General features: G+C 47.4%; 1 long non-coding RNA gene across 1 annotated transcript in view; it reads right to left on the bottom strand.

Annotated features, from left to right (window-relative positions):
- Window positions 1–773: 773 nt before the first annotated feature.
- Window positions 774–13,542, bottom strand: part of LOC121143062 — a 52,637-nt gene continuing 39,868 nt past the window's right edge. Inside the window, exons 3-4 of the long non-coding RNA XR_005880196.1 lie at window positions 7,391–7,574; window positions 774–2,018 (exon numbers count right to left, since the gene is read on the bottom strand). This is a non-coding gene — a long non-coding RNA (uncharacterized LOC121143062). The remainder of the gene's footprint in view (window positions 2,019–7,390; window positions 7,575–13,542) is intronic.

Raw genomic sequence — 13,542 nt, forward strand, 5'->3', positions numbered from 1 at the left:
AATGCTAAACTGGAGACAGTCCACCATCAAAATGTACCGAGTGCTTACTGTGTGCTACCATTAGATGGCAAGAAGATAACACTCTCCCACACTTCAAGGAAGTCCTTGAAATATGAAAGAAGACAAACCAAACCGGGTGACCAGGGTAGGAATGGAACAAGAGATCCAGAGTTTTCAGGAGACTGACATCTCCTGAGAGCACCTGGGCTGAGTCTAGAGTCTGAGACAAGGGATTACATCCAAAGGCAGGGATCTGACTCTGAGGGGGCGGTGCTGAGGTAAACTTTGACATCTGAAGCCAGCCACATGCTGCCCTCAGCTTTACTTCCCCATTGCTTTCCCATGATGTGCCCTGGTACATGCCTAGTGCCCACAATACAATGTCTAGCCTTGGTTTTCTGAACATGGGCTGTCTTCTGCTGCCACTGTTTTCCTTTCTGGTCCCTCCTCTCTACCTAGACCCTCATTTCCCTGTGAAGTCTTCCCACATTCCTGGGAACTGAGGGGGTCCCCTCCATATCCTCTTGTATGACTACTTGGTCAAATGGATCATGTCTTTACCTTTAACAAACCTGTCCATGCCTAAAGGATCGTTCCTCTTCTAGAGGCTTCTCAGCCTGAAGCCCCAGGACACAAGGTAGTATACACAGCAAGGAGACCCAAGCAGGAGATTCCTGGTACCTCAATGAACCAGGAGTTCCTGGTAACCTCCCTGCCTAGCACCCGTCTCCAGGGAAATCCACAAACCCGCCCTTTTAGCTTACAGTGCCCCACATTGAACCCATTAACCTGGGACCCCTGGTTTGGTGCAGCACCAGAACCTTCCCTTTTGAGACTGATCCGATTCTTTCCTATTCTTGATGATCGGAAAAGAGGAAAAGCATTGGCCTTGGGTAGCCGTGGGCATGGATCTCAGCAGCAGCAATCCCATGGCTCATTAGAAAGGCTCAGCTGGCTGAGGACACTTCACTGTACCAGAAGCACTCTCTGAGCCCTACACCTCAGTACTGCGAGTACATCTTCAAGCTTAAGATTTGCTGTGCTGCCTCCATTGCTCAACAAAGTTGACAAGTCCCACAAAACTCTGCAACTAGGAATCTTATGAAGCAGTGGAGTTTGTGAAATATCTGAAAACCAAAGGGGATCTGGGTCTGTGGACCAAGTCAGAAGAAGGCATGCTGCCAAGAGAGAAACTGTCAAGAGAGGTAGCAAAGTGCCGACCCAATTCTTAGAGAACTTGTGCCTGGTATTTGAACTGTGAACGTCCATGCCCAATAGAGTTCAGGAAGAACTGACACAGCCATACAGTTCTTGGGAATCTACAGAGCCGTGGGGGGTGGGGGGGAAGGGTGTAGGTTACTGTATACAGCCAAGGGACTACACCAAAGCACAGGCTAGCCCTTGGGGGATAACAACCCATGTGTTGTACAAAGCACAGGCTAGCCCTTAGGAGATAACAACCCACATGTTATATACAGCACTCTGGTCATAACCACTGAAGTCCTGAGCTCCATGATCCCCAGTGCACAAGGAATGTCATCTTGGTACTTCAGTTGGCCCATTTGTAAAATGAGATGCTCAGCCCTCATGCTTACTAGGTGCTCAGAAACCACTGTCATCATTCGGGAGAGACACTGATGATAAACAGAAGGGGGGAAGTCAAAAAGCTCTACCTTGTCCTAATGGAGCCAAAATTCACACCTGATACCCAGCAGAGCTCAAAACTGGTATTGGTCTCTAGCAACTCTGTTGCTAAGACATTTTGACAGGCGTTTCTGCTGTAGAACCGTTAAGCTAAAGCACTCTGAATGCCAGTCTGGGTCAGCCTTGTCACATAAAGAGACCGATACAGGATGGCTCTTCTCAGATCCAAGTCTCCAGAAGTGTAGCCGCGTCACGTGCATGTGTGTCCACAGAGTAGGGACAATCATAAAATCTGGACTTCTCAGCCAGGATAGCCTGAGTCTCATAGAGGAGTACAGCCTGCCACCTCTTCTCCTGTGGCATCCAGGAGGACTCTAGAAAACAAGCAGGTGACAAATTATAAACCAGTGTTTACCAAAGGCAATGAAATTTATACTGTGAGAGATTCTGTCTGTGACAGGTCACTTTGGCCCCCTCTCCAGAATCTGGAGGCTGAAAAAGCTTAGGAGATTCACACCTGTAGATAATGAGGTCCTGACCTTAGGTCTGAAAAGAAACTCCAAGAGTGCCTAGTTCAAATCCACCCTCCCAGCACTTCTCTGCCATGGGTTAGCACTTTCACGCTACACCAGGTTTCAGCCTATCTTCCTCCCTCAAGTCAGCCACCACACCTGCTGTGTACTCAGACCTGTACCCCAGGGCACACCGCAAGTACTGTTTCTCTGCCTGCTGTCTTCAAAGTGCCAAAGGAAGTCCCCTCGACGAAGCATCAAAAGAGCTCCCCTCCCGGTACCAGCTCACCCTGTCCTCCAGGATCGAGGCCTCTGCAAGTCATTCAGGGAAACATTTCGTTACTGATCCTGGGGCAGTTCCGACCATTGACCCTCCTCAGTCCACAGAAAACTGCTCTTCAAGCATGCTTCCTCAGCTCTACCCTCTGCCTAGTACCCTAAGCTTCTCCTCAGTACTCAAGCTTCCCCATCCCTCCCTGACCGGCATCTCACCAAAGACACATCCCTCAGACAGACAGCAGGGCTCAGGCCCAACAGTACACTTGATCATCAGCTCTGAAATTAAAAGACTCAGAGATGGGGAACGGGGAGAGGACTCCGTGGGTGAGAGTATTGCCAGGTAAATATGTGGCTTGGTTTGGATCTGAGCATCCGTGTGAACATCTGGTGGGTCACACCCGTCATTCCAGAGCTGGGAGGAACAGACCCAGGAGGATACCTGGGCTTGTGTGCCACCAGCATCTAGAGGAAATTAGACAGAAAGTGATAAAGTAGAATACCAAACGTCCTCACGTAGCTCCTGATGGTAACCATGTGAGTGTACGCCCACATGCTCCTGTGTACATGCATCACACACACAGAGAAACATGCACAAAGAGAATCTTAGAAGGATCCAGAAAGGATCACAGAGCAGTTTAGAATACATGCCTTTAGGAAGAAAGGCTGAAAGATAGTGGAGGGATCCAGAACTTTCTCTTCTAGACTGTCTAAAGTCTTAATGTGAGTATAATGTCGTTTGATTTTTAATGGGAAAATGTGGGCACTGAGTCCTACTCTTAGAGATAACTGTTTATTGTGTTGGGTTGTGGTGTCAACACCTGTGTTTTACCTAAAAAGAAGGCATTGGGTTAGTGACCTGGAGGCACGCACAGCTGTCTAACAGGGTAACAAGTAGAGACAGAATTGTCTCTGTATTGCTCCCTCTGTGGAAGTCTCCTGCCCTTCTTACAGAAGCCATATGGGATCATGGTCTCCACAGCAGGTCTGTTTCCAAGGACTCCCCACTGAGGATCAGAAGTTCACAAGGAGGGACTAGCAGCCCACATTTCAGTCCCGGCTCAAGTGTGACTCAGGTTATCTCTACTCACGCCATTGTGTGGACTTTCCATTTGCTGTGTGTGTGCTGTCTGTGACATGAGTGGCAGCAGGTGAGTCCTTCATCACTGATGTCTTTACCTGATCATCACCTCTTCCTACTGAATCACCTCGCAGCACCATCTCCCACTATAAGTCTGACTACGTGACCAGGCCACACCACCCACCATCCCCCACCGATGCTACATCACTGGACCCTAGTTCCCTAGCAACTGCCCCTTGCACAACATGGTGCAACGGTGTCTGTGTGCCATAAAGAAGTAAAGAAGTCAGGGTAGGGAACCATTTGGTCTGAAGTCCTCTTGCCTTGTGAGAAGTTCTAAACTAGGTTAGTCTACAACAGAGTGGTCGCGAAAGGGATTACATGAAGAAGACACCAGCCTCCCGTGCAGCAACCTCTTCGGTCTCGTGGCCTCCCACATTATATCCCTTTCTTTGGGGACAGCTGTGTCTCAAAAAGGGATGAGCACTCTCTTCTGTCCTGTCTTCTCAATTGGAGGTTAAAGACAAATGTATTGCTACGCTTCTCTCTTCCCAGAATCCAGTGACCATGTATGACCATGGACCCCATTCTCTGGGTTGACAATGTAAATATGAACCGTTGGGGGTTCAGGTAGAGGAACCTGCTTCTTCTTCCAGAATGCCCCCCGCTGACCTGTGCAGGCTGTGGGATCACCTGCACTGAGCATTCACCTCCCTCCCTGCACTTCACCCTTCTCTTCTGAGGGGCAGGGATATGTGCTTCCCTGACTGTGTCCCACGCTTCCAATGCCATGCATCTCTCAAAGCAGCAGAGCAGTGGGAAGTTCCGGTGTTGTCGTCATGGGAGCCTGGTTACCAGTCTCCAAGGCCCCTACAGAGAGCAGAGGGAGCAAGGTAAAGGCAGGCTTTCCCCTAAGAGAGGACAGTTCCCTCAATCTGCAGAAACTTGAAAGAAACCATGTGCTGGGCCCTGGTTCTGATGCTCCAAACAAGTGTGCATCCTCAGAGCCATTGGCATTCATCCAGACTCCCCGACGACCTTTGCCGCAGGGCTGCTGCCGCAAATAGCATGGAGGCTCCATCTTGTGGCATACTGTACAACAAAAACCAATTGTGGCTCTGTGGTGACTTGAAAGAAAATGGCCCCCAGAGAGAGTGGCGCTGTCAGGAGGTGTGGCCTCATTGGAGGAAGTGTGTCACTGTGGGGTGGGCTTTGAGGTCTCTATTGCTCAAGCTTCCCTCAGTGTGACTCAGTTGACTACCTGTTAGGACTCTCAGCTCCAGTACCTCAGTTGGCCTGCATGCTGCCATGTTCCCTGTCACGATGATAATGAACTGGAACTTTAAGTGAGCCACCTCAATGAAATGTCTTCCTTATAAGAGTTGCTGTGATCATGGTGTCTGTGTACAGCAATAGAAACCTAACTAAGACAAGCACCTTGGAAATCTGAGAGGGAGAAAAGCTATATTGAGGTAGATGAGGGTAAACGTCTTCTGCCCTCACTTACCTTTGTCTAAGCCTGTGGATGATAAGCCACAGCCTCCCTGACCCAGCTGGCTTCTCACACCCTGCATAGTGGAAGGAACCCTGGGGTCTGCTGACCACGGCTCCCAAGTCATGGTGACATGACTCCAGTTGATCTGTCTGCACCAAGGCCAGCAGCACAAGCTTGTCAAACGGGCATTCTATCCCAGCCACAGCTCATGTTTCCTTTTAGGGCATCTTCCCACAGAGTCTGCCTCAGCTATTCAAGGGACATTTGTATACAGGGCATTGTCTCCCATTCAGAGGCCTTGTCTATAGTCAGTGTGGACAGGTAGAGGAGGTGGCCATGGTGACCTTCTCACTATTTTCATTCCTGCTTCTGAGTCTGTCCAGACTGCCCCCACCTCCTGAGTGGGAAAAGGTTTCCATCTGCAGCTTTTCAACATGGGAATGACCAGGGTGTGAAGGCCTGAGATCTGTAGAAAGATAATGAGCCGGAAGTGAACTCCTCCCTACTCTACTAACACGGAACTGATGGAGGGAAGACACCAAAAAAAAAACTGGTTCAACTTTTAAAAGCTCCTCTGGTTCTTGGAAACCCTGTCCAGTGATCCAAATTCATTCTCCTCACTTGAGGTGCAAGTTACCCACGTGTGCTGCGCAGAACTTCTGTGAGGCTGCCGTGGTGTCTGGCATGTCCAAGTCGAACACTACTTCTCTGCTCTCCATCAGCAGACCTTATCTTCCCAGAAACTAGACGACAAGGTCTGAGGGAGGATGGGCACGTCAGGATGGGCATGGCTTTTATTAATGGAGCGTTTTCTCAGACCTTAACTAAACCTCATCCACTTTTGTCAGTCAGGGCCGACAGTTGAGAGCAGTATTAGAGGCGGTAATTGCACGTATCAGTCAACAGCCTTTGTCCCTTGGCCGCCCAGAATTACAGTAAAACGGGCCCAGGAAAGCAGCAGGTTGGATTAAAGTGAAAGAGCCCTTTCTCGAGTTTCTCACACTCACCAGCTGTTCTGGGCTCTAGGCACACAAGTAGCAATAATGTCTGGGGAAATCCAGCCTCCCCGGTCTGGGTTCCTTCCCCCTTCTGCTCCCACTCCACCTTGAAAGTGATTTATCTCTGACTTTAAAGAGGAACATTTTCAAAAAGCATTCTATCTCCCCATAGCAACTAAGCGATTCACTCTGTATGAATTTTTCTCCCATTAAAGTATGTGAATACACGTAAACCTGAGCCTCCTGTCATTCCTCAGACTGACTATAAACTAGCCAACCCCAGAGCCTTTGAAGTCACTTGGTTACAGGTCCTGATGGTTGTTAACTAAACACCATGCAGGACACAGGCACGTTTTATATGCCCGTGACTGTAAATCGTCCCAGACGCACTCGGATGGGCTCTGCAATCCAGGCCAGCTACAGGAGTGCTGAGCTAAGATGGGGAAGAAGCCTCACCTATGTTTGGGCACTTGACACAAATATTCCTCCCAGGCAAGTGTGATTGTTGCCATGTCCCTGGTGATCCAGACATTGTAGCTTGCAAGCTCCAACATCAAAATCATTCCCTTTCTGTCCCCTGCAAGAGAAGGCTACCTAAAAATCCCTAGCAGGCCTGGTCGTGAGAGAGGGGCTGTTCAGGACTGCATTGTATAAGCGAGAACAAAACTGACTATCCTGCCGGGCAATGGTGGCATGCACCTTTTATCCTAGCACTCAGGAGGCAAAGGCAGGTGGACCTCTGTGAGTCTGAGGCCAGCCAGGTCTAGAAAGCAAGTTCCAGGACAGGCTCCAAAGCTACACAAAAAAATGTCTCAAAAAATGAGGAAAAAAAAAAAAACCTGACTGTCCTAAAGATGGAGCGATACCAGGAGAGAGATTTAAAAAAATTAACAGGCCAGAGGGTTCTAGTGGAACTCAGGCTGAGGTAACCTTAGCCAGCTTTACGGTGGTTCTGGCAGCGGTTAGTTGACACCAATGCTGAGGGCCATGGGAAAGATGACGGCCAATGAGTTAGGGCTCTAAAAACTAAGAATGCCATATACCAGAGCAGCCCAGACCAAGCCATGGTGTGACAGTAGTCTCCACCAGAGAGGCTGAGACCAAGTCACAGTGTGACAACAGTCTTCCATCTTAGAGGTGGGGAGCTGAGGTTCCCACACACTACGAGATTTGCCTGAGTTAATGTGGCCTGTGAGCCACACCAACAAGTTGCAGACCCAGGCGACTCTTTCGAAGTCATCACCATAGAATGGGAGCTGGATTGTAGACGGGAGGGGCACCCCAACCTCCTGAGGCATCACATTTATTTGGATGTTGGTGGATGTCGAAAGACGGAGTAGGATGTCATGGGATGAAGCGGTTCCAGGTGACATTCACACCTTACCTCTCCCCTCGAAGTCGGTGGCTGTGGCAGTCAGTGGGACACAGTGTTGATAGGCACCCTCTAAAAGGTTGGCTGAATTAATGTGATTCAAAATCAAAAGATTCACAAAATGACTTCAAGTGCAAAGCTCTCTCGCTGCTGCCTCGTTCTCCTCACTAGCAAACATTGCATTTTCTCTCTGTGCCTGCATGTATACAAAACAGGAGCCATGTGTTAAAGCCTGTTTTACCTTTTTTTAAACACAAACCGAGCCAACTAAGCATGTTTTCCACACTTAAGATTTTTTTTTAAATTCTCAATCCTTGACCTTCCTATCAATTTTTTAAAAAGTTCCTCTAGTTCTGGTGCGTGGCTGCTTTGTGGTTTGTTGTTCTGCTGCCTGTTCAGTAAGTAGACTCTCCAAGTCCTGAAAATGCAGCACCACAAACAATGCTTCAGAGAGTAGGCATGACCTGGCTCAGTCCACACCTCGGAGTACGCATGTACAGAGCCTTGCCAGAAGACGACCTGCCAGGTCCATAGTGGGCACTTCTCATCTACATACATAATAGCAGGTGTCTCTCTACAACAGTCATCCCAAATGGGTGTGAGTCGATTCCCGTACAATGTGATAGTGAAAACGAAATCACGCTATAACAGTAATTTACATTTTTCCTAAGAAGGGCTGGGAAGCTTTTCCTGAACATGACAACCTGTTCTCTTATCCTCTGAACAGCCTGTACACGCCTTTGCTAGCCTCTTACAGGGTCTAGAGCTTGTTTAACTGGCTTCTAGAGTGCTTCATCACACAGAAACATACTCTTGGCTGGAGACATGAATTGCAGTGTTTCTAGGCTTATGGATGCTCCTTCTCTAATCACCCCAACTAGGTGCCACCAGCCCAATGCTGAGCCTCCACACCTGTGCCTCCTGGGGACCTGCCTCCTACTCAGCTTCAACCTCACTAGATGAAGCCAGGCTTCAAAATCATGTAGTCTGGATAATATATGTCAACTTAACTAAATCCTGGTACCACAAATATCCTGCCACCAGGAAGGACACTCTCTCTCTTCTCTCCCCCCCCCCAGACACTACCTGATGTTAAGGAGAACATATCAGCCTACTCCCCAAATAACATGGTATGTCCCTGGGGCTGAGATGAACCACATTTTGCTAACTTGAGATGCTGAGATCTAGCTTCTTGAGTTTCAGGTAAAAACCAAGTTGCAGCTAAATTCTAGGGCAAGAAATCTACTCAGAAAAAACTGGCTGGAGAATTGGAGTACGACCGGTGCTTCCTAACTTAATGTGGGGACACCAGACCTTGAACAGAGACCCACTTCCCCTTAGGCCTGGGAGCAGGCAACTGTGAGATAATGTTTACTGAAAACAATTCAGTGCTATAAAGCTCTTGATAGGGCTCCAATAAGGGCTCACTCACTGAAACACCATGACTTTGATCCCCCCTACAGCTAGATGCTTCTTCCTGCTCCCTGCTGTGTCTCCCCGATTCTGGGGCCGGAGATTAAACCACCAGCCAGGAGGGTGAGAAGTCAGGGAGAGCTGTGAGAGGTGTGTGAGAGCTCAGTTGGAGAATTGTGTGTGTATGGATGGCAGAAGTCTTTAAAAAGGGAAGCGTTTTTTCTTGGGGAGTTCTCCTAAGCCGACTTGGGGAACATAAAGTTTTCTTAAAGTAACTGACCGGTCTCTGTGTCATCTATCCTGACCACCTCGCTACATTCTCGGATGCAGGCTGCACAGCAGGTGCGACAGCTTAACAGAAAGTGGTGTGGCTGGAGCCATCCACATCCGTTCCAGCAACTGACACCATCTTTCAGGATATGCACAGGATAAGTCCTATAATAGGTGAGCAAGGGACACCCACTTCTGAATACCTGTGAACTTATTTATACAAATAACCTCATCCAATTCAATATAACTCCCATCACCAGAGAGAGAGGGGAGAGAGAGAGACAGAGAGAGAGAGAGAGAGAGAGAGAGAGAGAGAGAGAGAGAGAGAGAGAAGGGGGAGAGAGAGAGAGAAAGAGATTCAGCGACATCGATGCATCCCTCAAGAAAGTAAGGGCATACTGTACTTCTGATTTCTTGCTCTCAAAAGGCCGCCAAAAGACTGGCCACACATAAATATTATTAGTGTACACTGTAGGTGTTCCAGTGCATGTGTGTGTACATATGTAAGACTACATGTTAGTGTGTATGCATGTTTCTGAGCCTATATGTGCACGCAGGCGCATGTGTGTGTGTGTGTGTGTGTGTGTGTGTTGGTTGGTTTTTGTCAGGTTGACTCAAATATAGACATATCTGGGAAGAAGGACTCCTAATTGGGAAAACATCTCCATAAGATTGGTCAGTAGGCAAGTCTATAGGGGTATTTTCTTGATTAATGACTGATCCCTGGACAAGTGGTCATGGGTTGTTTAAGAAAGCAAGCTGAGCAAGCCATAGAAAACAAGCCAGTAAGCAGCTTTACTCTGGCCCTGCTTCAGTTCCTGCCTCCAGGTCCCTGCCAACTTCCCCTCACAAAGGACTGTAAACTGTAAGGCAAAATTAACCCTTTCCTCCTCAAACTGCTTTTGCTCATGTAATTTATCACAGCAATAGAAACCTAACTAATACAGTGTGCTTATGTTTATGAATGCAGGAGTACATGTTTGTGTCTATGTGTGGATATGTGTCTTTGTGTGTGTGCGCGTGCGTATAACATGTGCGGTTTTGTTCTGAGAGGCTCTGAAGCCAGGATCTACCTGCAGCTGAGAAATGTCATGCAGGGACAGGTAAGACAAAACCCTCATTCTAGTTTCTAACCCCAACCATTATATGCTCTCAGATTGAGAATAGTCAAGTCTAGTAATGTAGGTGGTGACTACCTTCTAGTTTTAGTCCTTTATTGGGGTGAGGGAGAGAAAGCTGTGTATGTGTCTTGCACATTCGGGCAGGAGCTCTGTCACTGAGCTGTGTCCCCAGCCCTCAACCTTTATTCTTTATCACTAGTGTTCAGTTAAAAGCTGGTAACTATTAACAGGCTATTAACAATCTACTCAGCATTCAAACGCATTTTAGGGGCTGCAAATTTGCATCAGAAGCTTTAAAAAAAAGGAAAATCAAAAAAGGAGAGTGTCCATGAGCAAGCAGTTTACAGGAAGGAAGGAAAACAGCAGCCGTGGCATTAAAGGGCCAATGTGACACCAAGGACATCATCAGTAGGGATGTCCTTGGCATTTTAACTTAGAGAACCTTAAATTAGGAAAAGTGGCAAAAAGGTGCCTGAAAGAGTCAACACAGAGCTAACCAGCCGTCATGCTCACAGGCAATAGGAAAGTTTTCCGAGCTGGGCACATGTGCCCAACCAGGGATGACAGACACCCACTCATAGGCAGATACTGCGGCTGTGGCTCTGAAAGCCAGGACCTCCGAGCGCAGGCTCTGAACACTAGAAAAGCCAGGCTGTGAAAAGGTAAACTCCAAGTGAACACTCACCCTAAAATTCTGAAGACCTTAGAAGTGTACCAAGCAGGAGAATGGCCAGGGGAGACCCTCTTCACAGGGACCTCTCTGCAGGCAGAGTGACCAAAACTCCCAAGCACGAAGCAGTTTGTATTTCCTCTAATCTTCATACTAAAGTCATTTTCTCCCCTCTCCCAACCCCACCCCTGTCTCTGATTTTCTACATGGCAGGACTGCTTACGGAAGAAATAATTCATAACATGGTACAAATGACTGATAAGACTCAATTAGTTATGTTTTGTTGAGACAAATGTTAAGCAAAGGAATGAACTCAATTGTGGAATTTTCAAAAATCAAAAGTTGACAGATTATGTATCTGGGTGAGAAAGGCCAGCCAGCATTTCCCAATTTAGGGAGCTACCTACCACTTCTATCACAGACACATACACACACAGACACACATACACCACATACATAATACATATCACACACACACATTCCACACCCCACACCACATACATATACCCACACACACACACCCCCACACACATATATACCCCACACCATACACACACACCCCCCACACACACACACACATTCCACTGCCTCAAGGAGGAAGGAGGAGGCAGGAAGGCACGCTCTCTGAGGACACTGTCAGGGAACAAACACACTGTACTCACGGAGAGAGCTGACCTCCCCATCACAGAACAGAGCCTCTGATAACAAGGAGCACACCGCTGGCTGGGGGCGCACTAGGTGGCAGGAGCTATGTCAACTGACACGTCCGTCCAAGGAGGTCATTTGAGAGTGTCTGTCAAAACTACAAATACATGCATCCTTGACCCAAAATTCTATCGGGAACTTTAGCAGGCACACATGCAAAACATTTATAGATAAGGTAATTCATTAACATACTGTTTCATACCACGTAGTGAAAACAAGATAAATATTTAACACTTGAGATTTAAATTATGATTTTAAAATAGAATGAAATACCATGTAGCTATACACTGAAGAAATTCATAGATTATGAAAAAAAAGCAAAACAAAAAACTTTACTACATATCACTACATGCAAAGTAGGAAGCATAAGACAGTTCATTAGTGTTTGTCCACAAAAGGCATTGAGGCTGGTGAAGCAATTCTGATCACCAATGACTGGGAAATGGGTAGCTAAGGGCAGAGGAATTCATTCTATTTCTTTCTCAATGATATTTTCCCATTAGAACTAGAGAAATCAAAAAGAAAAAGCATACCCTTGTCTTTGAATAGCTCAGGAAATAAAATGAACAATAACCGTACAACTGAGAGCTTATCAGAGTTTCCTGATAAGCTGTAACACAGAAAGAATGGGGATTTTCAAATATCTCTTGTCTAGAGAAAATACAACTGGAAAGTGTGTTATTCATTTTATTTCATCCACCATGTCAATGCCACCAAGGTACACTACCTGTAGGCACGCAGAGGTGACAGTTCAGTGCTGGGGACTCTTTGCCCAGCACCCTGTAGGGTCTTGCTCACATTGGGCAGAAGTTGGTGACCCACACCCAGGGGCCTGAGCTGCTGTCACATGGTGGCAGCACAATCTGTGTGTCTATCTGCCAATCACTGGGCCACAGCAGGGTTCAAGCCCTGAACCCTTCATCTTGTGAAGTCTCGTGCATAGCCAACAGTGTGTCCTACTCTGTGTGGTTAATAATCCTCAGCTTTTGTCAATGATCTTGCATCTGTCTTTTCCAAGGCTCCTCAGTTTCTCCCTAGCAGCATAGCCTTCCATACCTGTGGCAGAAGCTGTGTGGGCAGCCTGACAGAGAGCATCTCTTAGCGGCCTTGGAGCCCTGGCTTGCTAATAGAGCCTCAGCTCTTCCACACAAGTGTGCTTCCCACCCAGGACTTCCATCTGCCCTGCAACCTGTTAACACTGAACTCCCTTTGGCCTCTTCATGCTGCTTCTACACCGGACAGCATCAGCCCAGACCTAAAAACAGGTTCATCTTCATGGTGCTGTCTCTTTCATCCATAACGCTGTTCCTTTCCCCTTCCCCTCCTCTGGTGGGGGTTAGGGCAGGTCTTGCTTCACCAACTGTGGTTCAATATAAATGGTGTTTCTAAGCTGATGAGATGCGCCCACAGGTAAAGAACTGAACATAAGACTGATCCCTAGAACCCAGTCAATGAAAGTAGAGAATGGACAGCTGAAAGCTCTCCTCTGACCTTCATACACGTGTCATGATGCATGTGTGCACACCACACACACACACACACACACACACACACATCAAGTAAATAAATAAATGGTATCCTTATGCTGACCATTGAACTAAATACTTAGCAAGCATGACCAGATAATAAGCCTCAAGACAAGCTGGTTTTATTGTTAGGCTACCAAAATTGAAGTTCAACATCTATTCCCATAATCCCACACTATTCCCAAGAAACATGAGCTGGGCCTCTTGTGGGTAATCACAGGGACTGAGCATTCAAGAGAACAATGGCCATGTCACACCCAAAAGACAGGGTTCTACAGGAGCGTGGAGGAGAAACAAGCTATAGTTCAGTGGCAGAGTGCATGTTAGGGATGAGAGAGGCTTGGGTCCATGTCCAACTACAGAACAAAAAACAAAGACATGAGAAATTCCAACCTGGCAACCTGTCATTGGCTACCAGGCTCTCCTATCTTATTTTGATTTCCTAGGGCCCTCTCAGGA

This window comes from Mesocricetus auratus, unplaced genomic scaffold (assembly GCF_017639785.1).
Source record: "Mesocricetus auratus isolate SY011 unplaced genomic scaffold, BCM_Maur_2.0 Super-Scaffold_100011, whole genome shotgun sequence".
NCBI lineage: Eukaryota > Metazoa > Chordata > Mammalia > Rodentia > Cricetidae > Mesocricetus > Mesocricetus auratus.